At 34.8% G+C, this 19,987-nt stretch overlaps 1 protein-coding gene across 9 annotated transcripts in view; it reads right to left on the bottom strand.

Annotated features, from left to right (window-relative positions):
* The window catches only part of Sema3a (semaphorin 3A), a 540,175-nt gene that overhangs the window by 335,478 nt on the left and 184,710 nt on the right, over positions 1-19,987 (bottom strand). For all 9 annotated transcript variants that reach the window (XM_029567263.1, XM_029567262.1, XM_029567260.1 and 6 more), the window contains one exon: positions 19,242-19,319. The gene's annotated coding sequence lies outside the window, so the exon portion shown is untranslated. The remainder of the gene's footprint in view (positions 1-19,241; positions 19,320-19,987) is intronic.

Genomic DNA, 19,987 nt, shown 5'->3' with positions numbered 1-19,987 from the left:
AATATAAATTTTACATAGAATAAAAGAAGACTTTGAGGAGTTTAAACTATATACCAGATATTATGCATTTAGATATGAGATAATTAATCATAAATCATTGTCATAAACTCTTTTCTATTCAGTGCACTAACCCAGAATATTGTTCATATTATTCCATTCCATAGAAAATCATATTTAATGAGCTACAAGTTGGGATGTTTCACATAAAATTATTAAAATGTATGTCTAATTATAGAAATGGACTTTATTATTTATGCTATATGGGTTGCATCTCAAATTATCTTGATGTCATTACATTTTTACTCATGGTTTCTTTAAACAAATCAGTAAAAAATATCTACAGAAATTTATGAAGCATAAGAAAGAAAAGCCTAGGTTAATGAAGTATCTCAAGGGTCAAGGTACTTGCAGCACAGCCAAATTCCATCCTCAGAACCTACCTATTAGAAGGAGAGAAAAAAAACCTTAAAAGCTGTCATCTTAATTTCACATTCACATCATGGTACATGTGTGTCATGGCATACACGCACACACACACACACACACACACACACACAAATAAAAATTTAAATGTTTTAATGCAAAGATTACCAGTGCTGTCTCATATTCTAATTCTATTTAAAATTTGCTTGACTAAAATTCTTCTCATTCGTTGTCATCTAACTTGCATTTTCTATAAGAAAAACTTTAAAAACTGTAATTATTCAGTGCTGCTTTAAAAATCATATGAAACTCCAATATTTAAAACATTACCAACTTCAGGGCCTGGAGAGATGGCTCAGTAGTTAACCACATTGGTTTTTCTTGCAGAAGGCCCAGGTTCGAATCCCAGCACCCACATGGCCGCTAACAATTAACTCCAGTTCCAGGGAGAACGACAGCCTCTTCTGTCTTCCACAGGCATTGCACAACATGGGTGCACTTACCTACATGCAGGGAATACACACATACACATAAAATAAAAATAATAAATAAAAAATATTTTAAAAAAATTACAAATGTCAAACTTGAATTTTATGTTAACTGTGTTCTTCAAGGCTACCAAAGTAGGGCTCTTACATCAAAGCATTTAAAGTAAGAAAGTGCCACCTGGACAAGCAATTCCATCATGAATATGGCTTAGTATTTATTTGTCACTGGGATTCAGGCTACTGCTACCCCAAACTGTCCATTCCTCAATTCAGATGTGTAAAGCTTCTTAGAAGGAAAAACACCCTAGTCCATTTAATTCCCTAAGAGTTTATTCCTTTGGGCCAAATAGTCATGTGAGCACCTGCCGTGCAAGTGCTAAAGAAATATCAAGCAAAACCCAGCCACAGCTGTGCTGTAATCATTGAAGTGTGCCCAGTGCATAATGGCACATTAGGTAGGCATTGATCTCTGCCAGTTTATGAGTTCTCTTACAGAATTAGGCAGACGTTTTCACTGAAACCCATGGAGCAGAAATTGCTGCTTCTAAGCTAATCCATTTTCAAATTACCATCCTATTGTGACTGATGACCTCACTACAAATCCGCATATCTAACTCTTACCACTCAACAAACAAGACAGAATCAGTCCTTATTTTCTATTTTTTCAATACGTTAACAACAACAACAAAAATGTTCCTTTTGCCATTCTTATTCACCGTAGGTGCCACTGCATTTGTGAAGATAAGCATGACAAATGTGTAATGATGCCTAATTGTGCTAAGTTGTAAGGCAAAGAGTGGGAAAGAATTGAAGATTGGTAAGAAACACTTGGCTTAAAATTGAGAGCTATATAATATGGCGAATTTTATGAATTCACTTGAAACAATTAATTCAGAATTGAGTAATTTAAACTCTGACTCCATAAAAGAATCCAACATGACAATATGAAGTAATATCTTCATAAATAGTATGGACTTTGCTTAATAAAACATGAGTGAATCACACACAAATATGGAAGTTAAGAGCAGAAAGTTTATTATAAAAAATAGAAGCAACACTCAGTATGTTATTTAAGGAAGACAATACAATGTGACAATATGTAGGCGGCAGAACACACAGAAATTAGAACTCATCAAACACATTGCAGAGTTCTCCTCAGCCACCTTAGCAAAGAAGCTGTTATTAATTACATTATGATTCACAAAAGCTGGTAGACCCAAGAATGCGTATAAAAATGTACAAAAGTGATGTTGACTTACATTCTTTAGAAAGTAGTAATTTGTTATGTCTGTCAAAATCTTTGGACATATTTTTAACTCATTAATTTATTACGTATTTTTATAGGTTAGTTATATTGTCGAAAACTTCTTTCCCTATTTGATTAAACTTTTTCATGTTGACCAGTTAGATTAAGCTTAATTACCGAATATATCAATGTATATATGAGAAAATTCATTTACATATTTCTTGTAGCAAATTATATACAAGTAGTAATTGGAAAGCAGTTCTAGGAAAATGACAGAATGTGTGTTTACAAATGCAACAGACAAAGCACTACTTTAAAATATCTCAATTGTGGCAGGGTGATGGATGAGGCAGAGAAATAATTATTTCCATGTCTATAATTAAAGCACATATTTTTGAATGTTCCTAACTCAAGCATAATCAAAATTCAAACATCTGGACCAATCACTGTTGTGACCCACCATCATTGCTGTTTAAGCTATGGTGCCCTGTGCTATGGACTGGCATAACTGCCTATTCAGAGCCAGCTAGGAGTACTTCAGCATTCTGAAAGCCTATCTTCTCACAGGACTTGGGGTTGCTTTCTCACAGTTGCCATTTGAATGATGCACATATGCCAGAGTTCCTTCTGAATGCTAATCAATGGTATTTCAGCTACTTGTGGTATGGATTAGAGCAAGTCATTTGTGGAGAGAATACTCCCAGCTCTGAGTTACCTGTTAGTAGGCAGAAGGAATGATACCAAAACAGCAGATGTAGATGAAAATTAATAGTTCTGTTTTTGTAAAAAATCTCAAAATTGAAATACAATATCATAACTTTGATTACCTGTACAAGTGGATGGGGAAAAGCTCTAAGTATATAATTGCAAAGAATAATAAAGACTGTTTCAAATGCATTCATTGCTTTATTTTATAGCATTCCTTCATGGCTCTAAAAATTATCATTTTATTTTATGTGTATGAATGTTATCTTTACACGTATGTAAGTATACCGATGGCATGCAATACCTGTGGAGGTCAGAAGAGGGCATGTGATCCCATGGAACTGGAGTTATGGATGGCTGTTAGCTGCCATGTGGGTGCTGGGAATCAAACCCACGTCCTCTGCAAGAGCAGTCATTGCTCATAACCACTGAGCCTCTCTCCAATTCCCTTCATGACATTTATATTCCATATTTTCAAACAAAATTAGCCTCCAGTCACTTCTTGTGAAAAATTAATAACTATCCTTACACTAATTCCATTATTTATGCCCCGGGTTTCTAAAGTCAGCAACAGAGTCCTCCACCCTTTGCATCAAATCACTGCATCAATTGAAAGATACACCAGTCTTTCAAGTAGATTAAGCTTTATGTTAATTGTTTAAAAAGAAACCGAATTGCATAGAGCATTCTAGTACTTCTTAATAAAACAGAAAATGTTCATCACGAGTAATTGTGTAGTCAAATGCAAGGCTCTAGTCACTGCATTGACATAATCCATAATGCCCAATAATATAATTCAAACCACACTCGTTAACTCTTCAGTAATGAGGAATATTTTTAAAATCTCTGGAAGTAAACTCATGGCCTTATTCATATATTTTTAGTTATTTTATTAAAAATGAACATTTCTGTTTTAGCAGATATTTGTTGACTACATTTTATGAATTAGTAGCCATTTACAGTCCCTCCATCCCTGAATGCACCCATTTTTTAACATTCTAGAAAAAATCTAATTAATTTATTTATGATTTTCACCAACCTGATAAAAGAAAAATGACATCGCCTTACTGCTGAAAATGTCAGGTCCTTTTACATCTTTCTTCTGCTTTGATGCATGTTTTTGCTCGACCTAGCAATAATTCCCTATTTCTGTGCTTTGGCCATTTTTTTCCCAATATCTTTTTATTATAATAAAGTATTCATAATGTAAACTTACTATTTTAATCATTTTTGAATACAGTTCGGTGCTATTAAGTTCATTCACTATTTGTGCTGCCATTGCTACCAACCATTTTCCAATGTCTTTTTTATTATAATAAAATATTCATAAGAGAAATTTACCATTTTAATCATTTACAAAATCTTTAAGAATTTTATACATATATTAGCTTATTTGTCTATATTTATGACCATATTTAGATAGATTAAATTTCAATAGTCTTCTGGTATAAACTGGGAAAACTAAGTGAAGACTGAGAAGTGGGCTGTCCACCATCTTCACCCTTAATGTATTTCTCCGAAATGTTTAGAATATTGCTCCCCTGGTGGCTTTGTTCTGATTGTAGGGTATTATTCTCATTCTTCTTTTATTCTAACAATTTATCAAAATACACGGAATATTCTATATAGTCAGCAAATGAATGTTAAAAGAATACATCTTTAACAAAGCCGCCTCCTCTGTGTTCAGTCAAACTTCCAGAGAAGAAAAACTATGTCATAATTATTTGTGCCCCATAGAAAGATATTCAAAATACTTCTGAGTTAATTACACTATTGGACTCTTTTCAAATTTCCTTAATTTCTCATTTAAATAAAAAATAAATGAGTGCCAAGTTTAAACCTATGAATGAAGCATGCAAGGGGCCTCTCTGCTCTTTTCCACTGGGCCTGTATGAAGGACATAGTGTTTTGTGTGGACTTTTCTTAGTTTCTTTACATTTCTACTATGATCATTCCATCCAAACTTGGCAATTGAGAGTTATGTGGAATTTCAACTAACACATCTCAGATGTGCATGCACTTAGCCTGCGGGATATGAAAGGACTTAATTCAGAAGGCACCTCCATGTAGTATCAAAGTCTAAACAAGCAATTGGTCTAAAATTTTACCATAACTTGGTGGTCTCTTAATTCAAAATAGGCATTAATCAAATGCTGACAGCATTATTTTGTTGTTAAATGAGTGACACCAGGTTCATTATTTTTGTTGGCTGTCTCTGTGATGTTAACAGTACAGTAGAGGGTAAAGATTTATTTCATTCATAGAATGTAAATGTCATAATCTATCTTTTGCTTTGGGCAAAATTTTTTCAAAAGAATACATTTTCAAATTCGGAAAATATTGGAAATGAATACCACATGTTTCCAGTAGGAAAAAAACCCTGCCTTACTAAGGTTCAGAAATTTTATTTCCATATATGTGTTTTCCATTAACTGTATGATTTGAGACAAATCATTTTGCCATTCTCTGTCATTAATTTTTTCTTTTGTAGTTAAGAAAATTGTGAATAATGATCTTTATAATATTCTTGCTCTATGTTTACCTCAATTGTTAAAATTAAAGCTAGTAATATAAAAACAATTGAGAAACTCATGCACTTTGATACTTTAAGTTCTAGCACTCTATATTTTTAGTACATCATTTATTCTTGGTTGTACTCAGTTATGATGAAGGATTTTTCTTATGACTAAGGGAAAGAAAATACAACAAACATATTGGTGGTAATATTATAGCAGATATCATTATGTGTCCTTGGGTTTGATATCAAACTCTATGTACACAAACAAAGCCACTTCTTATTCCAATATTCTCATATATTATTCCAAACAGTAATGAATCATATGATTAATCAAAACATTATATATAGAATGTTGAATGGAGAGTCCAACTAATCAAACAACCAACATGTTAAATGAACAACTGCTAGTGAATAAAACACTAAATACAAGCAGAATCTCTATTCCCAACCAATAGAGAACAGAATTACAAAGGGCTGACATTAGGAAAGAGGAGTATGAGTGCTGAGAACTGAAAAATACTAAGTTTTTGTCAAAGTTATATTTTTCTGAAGCCCAGGGTTTAAATGGAATTGGGTGTTCAAGGGATGAGGTTAAAATTAGGCATTATGGCAGGCCAACTGCAACAACCATGTGATGTGGTCCCATCAAACTGCCTATCTTTACATATTCCCCTATTTTAAATGAAAGCTTCAAGCCACATATTGTTCTAATGAATTAGATATGAGACAAAGATTCATGGTAAGTGATGAAAGAATTAATATTTTTATACTATTGACCATAAAAATGTAAATACTGAGCCAGGCGCGGTGGCGCATGCCTGTAGTCCCAGTACTTGGGAGGCAGAGGCAGGCGGATCTCTGTGAATTCAAGGCCAGCCTGGTCTACATAGTGATTTCCAGGACAGCTGGGGCTACAGGGAGACCCTGCTTCAAAAGGAAAAAAAAAATGTAAATACTTTGAACATACCGATATCATTTTCCTTTTCTGCTGAATATGGGGGTGGAGAGCCAGCCTCTCATAGTGCTGTGTGGGGAATTCTTGACTTCTCAAAAAGGCAACTTGGGTTAATATTTAAATTATAAATGTACAATTCATTTTCCTTTCATGTGAACAACACTTTCTTGATGTTCTTTTATTGTATTATGATTACGTATGTTTTTATTTTACTCATCTTTGTATTTCTGTTCTTGACTTCTTAAAAAGGCAACTTGAGATAATATTTAAATTATAAAAGTACATTTCAGGCTGGAGAGATGGCTCAGCGGTTAAGAGCACTGACTGCTCTTGCATAGGACCTGGGTTTGATTCCCAGCACCCACATAGTGGCTACGAACCATCCTTAACTCCAGTTTGAGGGGAATCTGAAACCCTCTTTGGAGGTCCATGGCATTAAACGACATGGGTGCACTAACATACATGCAGGCAATACATTTATACACATAAAATAAAAAAATAAATACAATATTTTGTAAAGCACAATTCATTTTCCTTTCATGTGAGCAACACTTTCTTGATGTTCTGTGATTGTATCATGATTATGTATGTTTTTATTTTACTCATTTTTGTATTTCCAGACACAATGTTTTGTGATAACTTTCTTGTCATGAACCAGGGAAAACTTAGGATTATGAAGTACACACCTTGTAAGGTGCTAAGGGAACAATTTGTTAGATACAACTATTATTAGTATTATTACTACTATTACTATTACATATTAACTCTGAAAGTTATTTTCAAAAGAACTGCAGCTGGGCAAGATAGTGGTCCTTAAAGTCACTTCAGAGTGCTCAAGGCTTACGGTCTTACTCAGTAACATGGTTTTATAAGTACAATTTGATATTGTTTTTTGAGCATTCTAATCATATTTGGAAAAATTCTACTTGGTGTACTGAACAAATTGTAACCTGTATTGGTAAAACCACTAAATATACTTTTGTTTTGTATAATTTTATTTTTGGGTTGGTAAAAATAATTCTGTAGTTTGATATGAATTTTTAACTTTAATTGCATTTTTAAGTTTTTAAAAAATTTTAACAGATTATTTTATAGAAACAAAAAATGACTTTAACAATGAATCCTCAAGGAAATGTGAGTCTACATATTTAAAATAAAGTGGAATGAATGTCAAGTCCTTTAAAATTGAGATTTGAATCTCCAATTTTGAAGTGCAGATCAAGGAAATTATTGCAAATATTTCATTCAAAATAACTGATATACAGGGATCTACGTACAGCATTCTACAAATCCAACTATTACTATACTGCTTCTTTATACTTATCTCTTCATTGCTATTTTCATTTCTCATTAACTTCTGTTAAATTTTCACTACAAAAAGAGAGAAGTGATACTTTTCCATAGCAACTGTCTCAGACCTCAGGCAATCCCCAAGTGACTCTGGGTAGCACTTGTAGATATAAATTCCTTCAAAGGCCAGTTGTGGCCCAACAGAAATATAGTTTTGATGAAACTCAGATGACATTCAACTGTATTTCAGTCTAGGCTCCCATTTAACTACAGTCAGTTACCTGTGGTAGTAGAACAGAAACAACATGAATATTGAAATCTGCAGTTAATCCCCAAACATCATGGCTGCCAACACCACCAAACCCTCCTATATCAAATTATTACAAAAACATCATAGCACATATTAACATTGATATATGTGAGTTTACTTTCTTGTCCTGTGGTACATGTCATGATAAGTTATATACTTAAAATTTGGTCACAGAGAAAGCTGATAACTCATTGACACTATAGATACCTATTTCTGAGAAACAGATGGGGATGACTTCCCTATCAAACTATGGATACACGTAATCATCCGTAATAATACGGGGGTTAGGTAGGCTTAGGTAAATGGTGTCTGCTTATTTGTTAAGTATATTGTGCAAATTGCAATTGAACCAAGCATATCTCTCCCTCCCTTAACCCTAAAGGACAATATAACAGAGAATAGAGCAGAGAAATGTACTCACACACAAAGTCAAAGAAAGTAATATAAAAGACCTCAGCAATATGATATTTCCAGAAATTTGAGGAAAGAAAAATCCACATAAAATTCATGTTCTTAGAGAAGAGATGTTAGAGGCGTCATGTGGGATGTGCAAGGCTATTCTGAACAAGGCACTGAGTTACAACAAGCACTGGATGCATAGGCTCCTGGAAGCATGCAGACTCCTTTCACCTACACTGCTTTGAAAATATCAACAATCAGAAAAAATGATTTTCCTTGCAAGCTACTGGAGAAATGAGAAAACAGTAGATAAAGCAGTCTTATCCATTGTTCATGTTCACAGCAAAAAAATTCAATGTAAGAATTTAAAGCACAGCCTCTAACCCATTTGATTCTCCCTCACTTCTCTAACCAATACAGTGGTCTGATATTTCACTCATAAACACCAGTGGATAGCCTTAAACTACCTGACACATTACAAGAACAGATGACAAAAAAAATGAACAGCAGCAAAAAAAAAAAAACACCCCAAAACATGAGCCAAATCATTAACTAAAATAACTTGGAGGAAACAAAGACAATAAAGAAAATGTAGAATACAACAAACCTTGACATTCTATAGATGTAAGACATGTACTCATTGTCTTAAAGTCAAAGCAAGCAAGTGAATAAGACTATAAAACAAAGAAACAGAATTAGACAGATTTATTGGAAATTAAGACCATGAAAATTGAAATAATACTTGAAAAGAAAGGGTTAAAGATACTTTATAACATTTATGCTGCTGTTGATCATCTTGCCAGGACATTAGTTATTGTAGTTCCCCTGATTCACAGTTGAGTTACATCATCGATTTCTTTTCTCCTCTGGTAGTATGTATTGCACCTTCCTGCACTATGAAAGCTAGTCAGTAGGTATCAGGTATCCACATCAGTACAAGCTTGATTTCTCCATGTTCTATGACTCAAGTATGTGGTAAATTCAGCAAGTCTTACCCTCAAATGCTGGAGATACCAAAGAACAAGAGCAAGAACCTGCAATGTTCGGGGATTCATGGGAACCCCATGGCCAAGAATTCAAAAAGAGCTAATCCATTCCTAGAACTGAACTTTTTATTTGCTAGGGTGAGTTATATATTAGGGGCATTGACAACATTAAAGGGAAATGGCATTTAAAATCTTCTTGAATATGCATATGTATATATTTTAAGAAGCTTCTATTATAAAAGGTTTCCAAATAACCATTTCAAATGGCCTTTAGTGTTAGTTATCATACCCATACTCCCTTTACTTTCTTGCTTTCCCATGCCCCATCCCATTTGGCCTTTCTTGTTCTATTAGTCCCATTTTCCCCTTTATAGTCACTGCATTATATCTCTTCTCCCTTGAACCCCCCCAAGATCCTCTATTAATTTCCTTTTATGAGAATCCCAAATAAAACATATGTATCTAAAGATTCAAAGTTAATGTCCATATATGAGAAAAAAATATTTGATGTTTGTCTTTCTGGGTCCTGGTTACCTCACTCAGGATAGTTTTTTCTAGTTCCAATCATTTACTTGTGAATTTCATATTTCTTTTTATTCTGTAGATGTACCATATTTTCGTTATCCATACTTCAGATGATGGACATCCAGGTTAATTCCATTTACTTGCTATTGTGACTAGTTCAGCAATGAACATGACAGACCAAGTATCTCTCCAGTAGGACATACAATCCTTTGTGTGCATCCTCAGGAAGGGTATAGTTTGATCACGTGGTAGATCTTTTTTAGATTTTTAAAAAATTAAATTACACTGATTCTTTAAGATTTCATACAATGTATTTTATCACATTCAGACATCCCCTCCAATCTCCACTCTCACCTTACTATTCCCCAATTTCATGTCCTCTATTCTTATTTTTAAGGACTATCAAGTCAAATTTGTGTCCCAAATACCCTGTTGTGTGGGTCTATCCTCTGAAGCCTGGTAAACATATCAACAGTTATACCCTTAATGAAGACTGATCCCCAGACCATTTAGCAGCTATTGGTTAACCAACATTTCTTATCCACGTCCGTATCTATGTGCTGGGATTTGTGTTTAGTTTGAGTTTATATGGAATTGTGTATGCTGAAACCATTACTATGAGTTCATATAAATCACTGCCCAGTTGTCTGGAAAACTATATTTCCCTGTGGTCATCTACCTCCTCCAGCACTTACAATCTTTCTATCCCTTCTCTTGTAATGATCCCTCAAACTTGGAAGGCAGAGGATTGATATAGGTGTCCTATTCAGACTGCACCCTGCAGTCTCTAATTCTCTGCACACTGACCAGTTGTGGGACTCTGTGCTACTCCCCATCTGCTGCATGAGGAAGCTTCTCTGGTAGAGTTGAGAGATGCATTAATCTATGGGTAGAATAATTCATTAGGAGTCAGTTTAATACTCTGACTCTTTAACAGAATGATAGTAATAAGCTCTTTTTTTGTGGCCTGTGACCTGTATAGCCACAGGTTCCTAGGCATTGCATCAGTGTCAAGTATTTGATCCATTTTTGACTTGGACCTTAAATCTGTTCCGAAAGTGATTGGCTATGGCTATTACCATAACATTTGTACCACTATAGCATCACTGTGCATACCTTGCCATGCTAGATGTTGTTTTAGTTTTCAAGATTCACAGCTGGGAAAGCTTGATGATTACTTTTGTTTTTCTTTAGCAAGTATAGTACCTTCCAGCACTATGAAACTTAGTCAATAGAGATGAAGGTTTGAAATCAGCACCAGCTTGATTTGTTCTTGTTAGTTCTACAGCTCAGGTAGGGTCTTCAACAATATATCATACTGTGAGGTTCTGGTGGGTAACCAAGACCAGGAGAAATGACCAGTATTGTTTGAGGGTCTATGGAGGCACTGTTCAACAGCTTCAAAAGAGAGGTCCATTCCTGACAATAGGCTTTCCCTTCTATAGTAGGGTAACTAGTAGGGGTGTTGTTCCCCTGTTATAAGGTAACTCTCTTTTATTTATGTTTATATTCTATATGATACACTTTAAGAAGTTTCTAAAGTGGTAGGTTTCCATATGGTTTTTTTAAAGGCCTTTTTTTTTAAAAAAAAAAAAAGTATTGTGTTTCAATGAAATTTTGTGTCTTTCATATAGAACACCTCAATCAATCGTAATCATCTTTATACCCCCGTCCCCACAGGCACTGTCCCAGAGCCCCACCACCCCTTGGAGCCCATATGCTCTGTTACCCTGTTAAGGCCTTCTCTGTTGTCAGTGTCCCCAGACATCCTCTGGTGCAAGTTCATCCCCTGAAGTCTAGTTGGCCTATCTAGAGTCCCTTGTTTTAGGAAGATCAGCTCTTCTACACCTAGCAGCAATTATTTCTTTAGATAAGATTGGGGTCTGCTGTTCATTTTCCCAGTTCTATGCTGGGTTTTTGTTTGCCTGAGTTTGCATGAGCTTGTAGGACTCTGTTTCCATATGTTCCTGCACCTCCTCCCTGGCTCTTACAATATTTCTGTCACCTCTTCTGCAATGGTCCCTGAGCTTAAGTGGGTGAAGTTTAATAAAGGAGTCCTGTCCAAGGACCAGCATTTAGCAGAATCTTGATCTCTGTGTTTTGGCCATTTGTGTTCCTGGCCCTTTGCTTCATAAATAAGAACTGAGAGATTCATTAGTGTCATCTTCTTTATCCCTGCTTTATGTTCCATGAGACTTAGGTGTAAAGGTTGCATTATAGATGTGTCACTTAGGCCTGGTCAATTTATAGACTGTGCATGGGTGACCAGTTGTGGTACTTGGTAATAGTCTCCAACTGGTGCAAAATGAGCTTCTTTTATGAGTGGTGAATGGGATATTTGTCTCTAAATATAAGGATACATATTTTGTGTATAGTAAGAAATCTTATTAGTCTAGGGATGTGAACACTCCAGTCATGTGTATTTGGTTATGTTTACAGTACCACACTTGAGTTTCCTCCCTTTTAGTGGGCTTTTAGTCCAATTAGGTAGGTGTTGATTGCCCCCAAGATAAAAGTGTCACTACTGCACCAATGTTGTATGCTGTGCTGGCCATTGACGTGGTTATTTGGTCTTGAAGCTGGTGTTGGATCATCCATTGATGTTTTCCTTTGGCACTTTCATAGCATTCTCCAAAGCTCTGAGAGCTAGCCCTCAGAGGAAGTGGTTTCAGGCTAGTTGCAGCTCTATTACTCCAAATCCTGTGTCCGAATTATGTTCTATCTTCAGCAATGGGTCTTAATTTCAAGTTCTGGGAGGCCATCACAGGCAGTGGCAATAGCTTGAGCAATTTTGGGAGTCTCTTGGACCACCCTACCTACAGGCCTTTTGTGTTAGTTATCCCTCCCCTTATTCCTCCTTTGTTCGGCCCTCCTATTCCCACTCCATTATCCTGTCTTTTATTCTCTGAACTCTGACACTGATTTCTTTTTTAAAACTCATTTATTTTTATTTATGTGTATGAGTGTCTTGCATGCATGTATATATTAAATGCCCACAGAGGCCAGAAGAAGGTGACAGACCTTCTGGAAGTAGAGTTATGAATGGTTGGTAGCTTCGATGAAGATTCTGGGAACTGAACCCTTGTCAGTTCTTTCTGCCCCCTCTTCTGCAATTGTCCTTGAGCAAGGGCAGTCAGTGTTCTTAACCCCCGAACCATCTCGCCAATCCTTCCGTCCTACTTTCTATAGTTGGCTGTACTAGTTTTACTTTTACCAGCAGTGGCACACTTTGTGATTGAATTTAAGGTCCACAAAAAAGATGGAATCCATATATGACACTTATTGGTGCCAGGAATCTACAGGTCCATGATCCTGAGAGACTAGCTGCTTTACTATTATTATGCTAATTGGACATAGTTACCAAAGTAATGTTAATGACATGGCTATATCCAAGATTACTGTACCTCTTGAACCTCATCAGAGAAGCTTCTTTTTCGCTATAGAGGGTAATTAAAACAGAAACCCACTAGTAGTCAATATACAGAGAATAAGAGACTGAGGAGTTCTTAGCTCTAAGTATGAGAACCTATATCACACCTCTCCCCCTAAAGCCTCAAGTATTATCATGGAAGAGAGTGTGTAAATTGTAAGACCAAAGACAATTAATGCCAACAAGAAAGTGTTTTCCAACACAGTAGGGAAGTTGCATATATGAACTCAGGCAATGTGGCAGCATGCACAAGATCTGTGTATGTTCAAGTATTCCTCAGTAAAGTGAACAAAGGAAGAAAGGGAGACTAGCAAGAAAGGAGGAAGAAGAGAAGAGGAGAAAGAAGATGAGAAGGAGAGGAGGCAGAGGAGGAGGAAAAAGAGGAGGACCCTCAGCTATTTTATGCAGTGTTTTGCTTTTTTCTCATGTAGAATCTAATACTAAACCAGTCATAAAATGCAGTCCCCATAACGGGGACTCCTTTGAGTAGCCTATTACAGGTGTTTCTTTTGTTATTTGAGTTTTCTTGGTCCAGGATTTGTATTCAGTGCCTGCTTCTCTCAGTAGAAGGGAACAGTGACATATATATTCCATCATACAAATGTAAATATCTTTTGATGATGATTCTCCTCCCCATTCCCATCCCACAAACCCTCAGGGCAGGGGAGGTTAAGCATGCATGCTAGATCCTCTAAGAGGTAAGGCTAAACCCCACCCCTCGTATGAGTTCCAGTATCTCAGTCAAGGTGTAGAGATGAGACCTTACAATTTGACCACACCATCAAGCTTATTTTTTTTGCTAAAGATGATGTGAGCTCAGATCCAGTACCATTTTCTTACCATACTTCAGTAATCCCTTCATGTTCTTTATCATACAATTCCAGAAAATCTCTGATAAGTCATTCTAGTGCCTTTGAAACTTTTAAAAGTAGTTATAATACAGATTGAAACATAGGTATTCCATAAGCCAAATTTAAAAATATTTTTAAAAAGCAATATTAAGTAACTACAATAAAATTTAAATTAATAGGTGAAAACACAAAGAATGGTTTTACTGGGAAAAATATACTTTTAATTTCTTATACTCTATAACCTTTAGGAAAACTTAAATACAGTATGTGATTTTTTGTTTTAATTCAATTCATTGGAAACATTTCTGTGTAATTATTCTTTCACACACTCATTTAATCAGTAGCATTTGTTCTTCAAAATTGGCAAGCATGGCAGGTATAAAGAAGAAAATCTTAACTTTTTCTTCAAAAGTTTACAATTTAAAACATTAAGATAGCACTGATTTATGAAACAAAGAGGATTTTGAAATACACAATAAATATTAACCAGTTTCAAAGCTAATCTGAGAAAGTTAAGCACTGTACCTTCAAAATCTACTGTTAAAAATCCAATAATACTTCAATCTAAGTTAAAATAAGTGTAAAAACATTACTATTGACAGACCCAATGTATAAATGAGAATAAAAGCCTTCTCTCAAAGGGCACAGTAACTCAGCTTGGATCTCTTAGCAGTCTGAGTCTGGGGTGTAATTTCTTTCTGGTATTCAGGATGACCTCCCAACAAAATGAGATCAGAGTTACTTACTTAATGGCCATGAGACAGCGACGGCATTTAACATTGAAATCAGTGGCATGTTATAAACTACTGTTGGTCTTGTTAGCATTGTGAAACGCGCCTTCTTCCTTTTCATTCACACACTTTTCGTTTTCCGGATTAACTCATGTGTAATTTTATTTTCTTTCTTCACAGCTCATTGCTGCCTTCTCTTACCTACAGAGTCCTCTAGTTATTACTCTACCTTTTTCAAATAAATGCTCAATAGTTTTCTATTTAAGACATTTCTATATACATACCATAGAATTTTTTAACATCAAGCATATATGGACACATATTTAGCAGTCAGTATAGGTAGAACTATTTTCAGATTCAGGAGTGAGAAAAAAGGCATCATGCGTCTGGTCATGTTGACTTTCTTAAACAGCTTTTTTTTTTCAGTTTATGTGTCTGCGTGTATTGCCTGCATGTAGGTAAGTGCACCTGTGTTGTACAATGTCCGCTGAGGTCAGAAGAGGGTGTCAGATACTCTGGGACTGGAGTTCCAGAGAGTAGTTAGCTGCCAGGTGGGTGATGGGATTCGAAAATGGATCTTTTGCAAGAACAACCAGTGTTTTTAATCTCTGAGCCATCTCTCCAGCCCCGATAATAAAACTCTTTAAGCCAGGAAAATAAATTTGGCATTTTCCCTTAAATATTTATTTATATAATTTAAAAATAATTCATTGGATGTAACAATAATCCCTTTCAGTTTATTTCCATTCGAAATTTCATACTACAAATTTTTAACTCCTATCTCCCAATTTCTCAATTTCTGTTAATTATTATTGTACCATCTTTTTTGAGACACGAGTTTTTATTTCCTATGTAAGAATTAAATCATGCAATATGTCTCTCTGTGTCTGTCATACTTGGCTTAACATAAGTTCCTCTAGCTTTGTCAATGCTATTATAAATAAGAGACACAAACTTTTCATGGCTGGATAATACTCTGTTCTGTATAAGAGAAAATGCTTAAGAATCTATTCAGCAACCTGGTAAGTATAGCTATTGACAATATATATTTTTTCTGAAGACTTCTAAAACAGTATATATCAAGTGTTTTCACCATTAAAATAGCATTGGGGTAATATACATGCTAGTTGATTATATTTAAATTTTCAACTATACATACTTGATATATACATATGTATGAACTATAAGTCATACATATCTGAAACATATTATACCTAATAAATATATAAAATCATATCTATAAATTAAAAAAAGTCAAGTGGAACCTAACACCAAAATTTATATTTGATTACATAACCTGAAATAACCACAGAATCCAGGAAAGTAGAAAAGGATCATGGGAGAGAAGAGAAAGAGCTCCAGAGAGGGAGATAGTACAGCATAGGTGTTATGAAGGAGGGAAGGGGGAAAATGATGGGGGAGGAATTTAACCAGGAAGGGTAATAATACAAAGTGAAAGAAGCTAGTGAAAAATATCATTTTATAAGTTTACTTAAAATAGATATATAATACATATATGTGTATACAGATACATACATATATAAGTGCCTATACTGATATATATGTTTTAAATGGAGTTATACCACACAGGATAATTCTTCCCACAAGAGCCAAAGATTCTCTTATAAAATTCCCAGTGCCAGGCATGGGAAACCTCCTTTCAAGTAGTTGTTCAAGGGAGTCCAAAGACTCCCCAGAAAATCCTGCCATTGCCATGGGTTGCAGCCCAGAACTTGAAGTTACAACCCTATTGGTGAAGACACCACACACTTTGGACACAGGATTTGAAGGAATTTGGTTGAACTGACCTGAACTCCTCTTTTCTGAGGACCATCTCTCACAGTATCTGAAGATGTTGCACAATTTGCCAAGGGAGAAAAGCTATCCACAGTCTGTCTACCCAGATGAATGCCTATGAACTACAATAGTGGTTGGTCCAGTATCACATCCTTAGTGATGCAATAGTGCATTGTTATTTGGGGGGTTAACCTACAGCTGTGTAATTGGATTTAAGGCCTGCTCATTAGTAGGGAATTCATACTGGCTATTGTAAACATAGTCAACTACCAGTGGCTAGAGAGGTTGTAGACCATAAACAATAACTACTACATCCATATTTTTAAACAAATATAATTCCTAGCCATATTCAGGATACTTATTGTTATAATCCCTGATAAGTGTAGCTCTTGCCCTCAATCAAATAAGCTTCTTTTCATAGCAGAGAGAGGATATTACAGAGATCCTTAATTGGTCAAATGTAGAAAATAAGTGACCATTATGTTCCCAACCCCAATTAGTATGTGCACAACAAAATTACTATATGTAAGGTTCAGATGACATGTGGAACAATTTTAGGAGCCAGAGAACCAGGATACATTCTGTGAGATAGTGTCTTCTAGATGTGACATGAATGCTGACACTATGAAATATCAACAATACCATTGCCTAAAAATTACCTGCATAATAATAACACCAGTCAACACGTCAATGAGGATATGGCAAATTTCATAGAACCCCACCCTGCTGACAGAGGGACGAACCTCCTGACAGGCTATCCAATCCCAATTGGTCACCCCGATCACATGTACATATATATGAACAACAGTGAATGGAATCAGTGAGTCATATATATGTATATATGTAACTAATATAAAACTTTGAGGGGAATTAGCATTTGTTCACTTTAATTAGGAAAAATCAACTAATTAAATCCAAAGGATCCAATAAATTTGGAATGTGTGTTGTAAAAATATAATAGAATAAAATGTATTAACATATTTTTTCTACTCAGTGATCCTTAAGGTAAAAACATAAGTATATTTAAGACCAGTGCTTTCACATATATTATATATAATATAACTATATATATGTATATGTATATATTGAGTTGTACATGTCAGGGAACTGGTACTGTAATTTAATTAATTAATTAATTAATTTTAAATTTTCTTACTACATCTTAGTTTTTAAATTTTAAAAAAAATAGGTTTATTATTTTAATTAAGAAAAATTTTTTTATGTGTATGAGTGTATTACCTGCATGTAGGTAAGTGCACCTGCATTGTGCAATGCCCACAGAGGTCAGAAGAGGCTGTTGGATCCCCTGGGACTGGAGTTACGGATAGTTGTTAGCTGCCATGTGGCTGCTGGGATTCGAACCTGGGTCTCCTGTAAGAACAACCAGTGTTCTTAACTGCTAAGCCATCTCTCCAGACCCTAGTACTGTAATTTTAAAGACTTTACTAATCTACTAATACTAAATATTATATCCTTAGTAAGAGGAATAAAATACATATCGATGAAATATCAAGTTAAATGATTTTAAAATATATCTTGAATCAGTGGATATGTGCCTTATATGGTGTTTTCTTAGGTAAAAGATTCTTGTACACTTGAATTTTAATACAGGTTTCATAAAGCCATCTTTCTTCAACACACTAAGATGAAACTTTGAGGGAGATTGGCATTTGTTCAATTTAATTAGGACTAATTAACTAATTAAATCCAAAGGAACCCTAAAATTGGAATGCATGTTCTAAAAAAAAAAATATAACTTATGAACGAATATTTTCTACTCAGTGATCCTTTAAGGTTAAAAAAATAAGCATGTTTAAGACCAGCGCCTAGTTTTCTTCTTATCAGTTCCATTAACCATTATTCACAGATATCCAAGTACATTTTAAATTCCTTTGTTCGTTCCATCCATTCCTTCTAACTGCAAATGTGTAACATAGCAGAAATGCAAGCTTTATATTGCCACACTGTCATGCTACTTTATACAAGGAATGAGTCTTGAAAAATAATTTGAAATTGACTAAAATGGCTAGCATGTACCTATTCAGACTTCCTGTGTTTTGATTTAATGGTGACAACTCATTTATACATCTTCGGTCAAAATTAAGATAGTGTGGCACACTGAAAATGACTGGCTCCCTAGTGCTTTGTCCTGAATCCTTTGAATGGCTTCTCACTGATAGTAACCATATGCGGTCCAGGAAATAAGGGATGGGACATCTAGCCGAAAGACTCTCTGGATGCCTTTCTACTCTTGTTACCACCCTCTCTACTGTATGGCTCCTGGCAAAAATGGCCAAACTAGGAAAATTCCTAAGTATGTGGATTTAAAAAAAGAGTCACAATCCACTTTCTAATGTTTATTCTAAAGCTGATATTTGGCCTTCCTATGAAGTGTTTACCTAAACTTTGGAACCATCACACGTATCCAAATCATTCCACAGAACAGAAGCCTATCTAGTGATAGAAGAAAAGTGCTCTAACTTCAAAAAATTATCTCTAAATTACATGAGAGGACATGTATCAGTGTACATGAATTTTCACCAGAATTTTTTACTATACAAAAACATATATTTTAAAAATATCTTACCTTTTTCTAGGAAAGTTCTTACTTCCTGAGACACATTTTTTCAGTCCAATTTATTAAGGACCTGGACATTTTAAGTTCCTACAAAAATAAGCATGGTGATTCTTAGAATTAGATATAAATCAAACATTTAGCAATCTATTAACAGATATTTCTCAAAATAAAAGGTTCAAATACAATTATTTGAACCACCTCCATATCTTGAATAGAAAAGTTAAAGGGTAGAAGGTAAAAAGTATCACTAACTGATTTGAGGTACTTTGACATAATTCATTAGTTAGGCTCTAACTCTGTAGAGAACAACTGATTTGTCTGATAACAGGCTGAAACTCTAACATGTTCTATTGATTTGTCCACAATGCTATGATGATGTCATCAGCAGTTTTCATCACTGTGTGAAAGGCTTGAATTGACAAACAGCCAAGAAGTCATCTCATGGCACAATTAGCAAATAACTAGGTTTCATTTCAAAAAGGTTTACATTCATTCTTTTTGTTCTTATTTTCTGACTAAAGAGTTGATAGTAGAAATTTTAAATAGTTGAATTTTTTAAATATAAAATTCAAAATGTGCTTTAAAAAATTTCACTTTCTAAATTATATGCTTTATAATACTAACTTTCATTCATTCACCATAATGAATAAATGAAAACAATTTAGAAAGCAAATAAAATAATTCAAATATGGGCCAAGATTTACCATTTTATTTTTGAAAAAAATATTTTTTGCTCAAAACAAAAAAGAATGCAG

The sequence above is a fragment of the Nannospalax galili genome, unplaced genomic scaffold (genome assembly GCF_000622305.1).
Source record: "Nannospalax galili isolate Female #2095 unplaced genomic scaffold, S.galili_v1.0 scaffold639, whole genome shotgun sequence".
NCBI classification, from domain to species: Eukaryota; Metazoa; Chordata; class Mammalia; order Rodentia; family Spalacidae; genus Nannospalax; species Nannospalax galili.
Note: the sequence above shows the minus strand (reverse complement) of the source record. Positions and strands in the feature narration are given on the sequence as shown.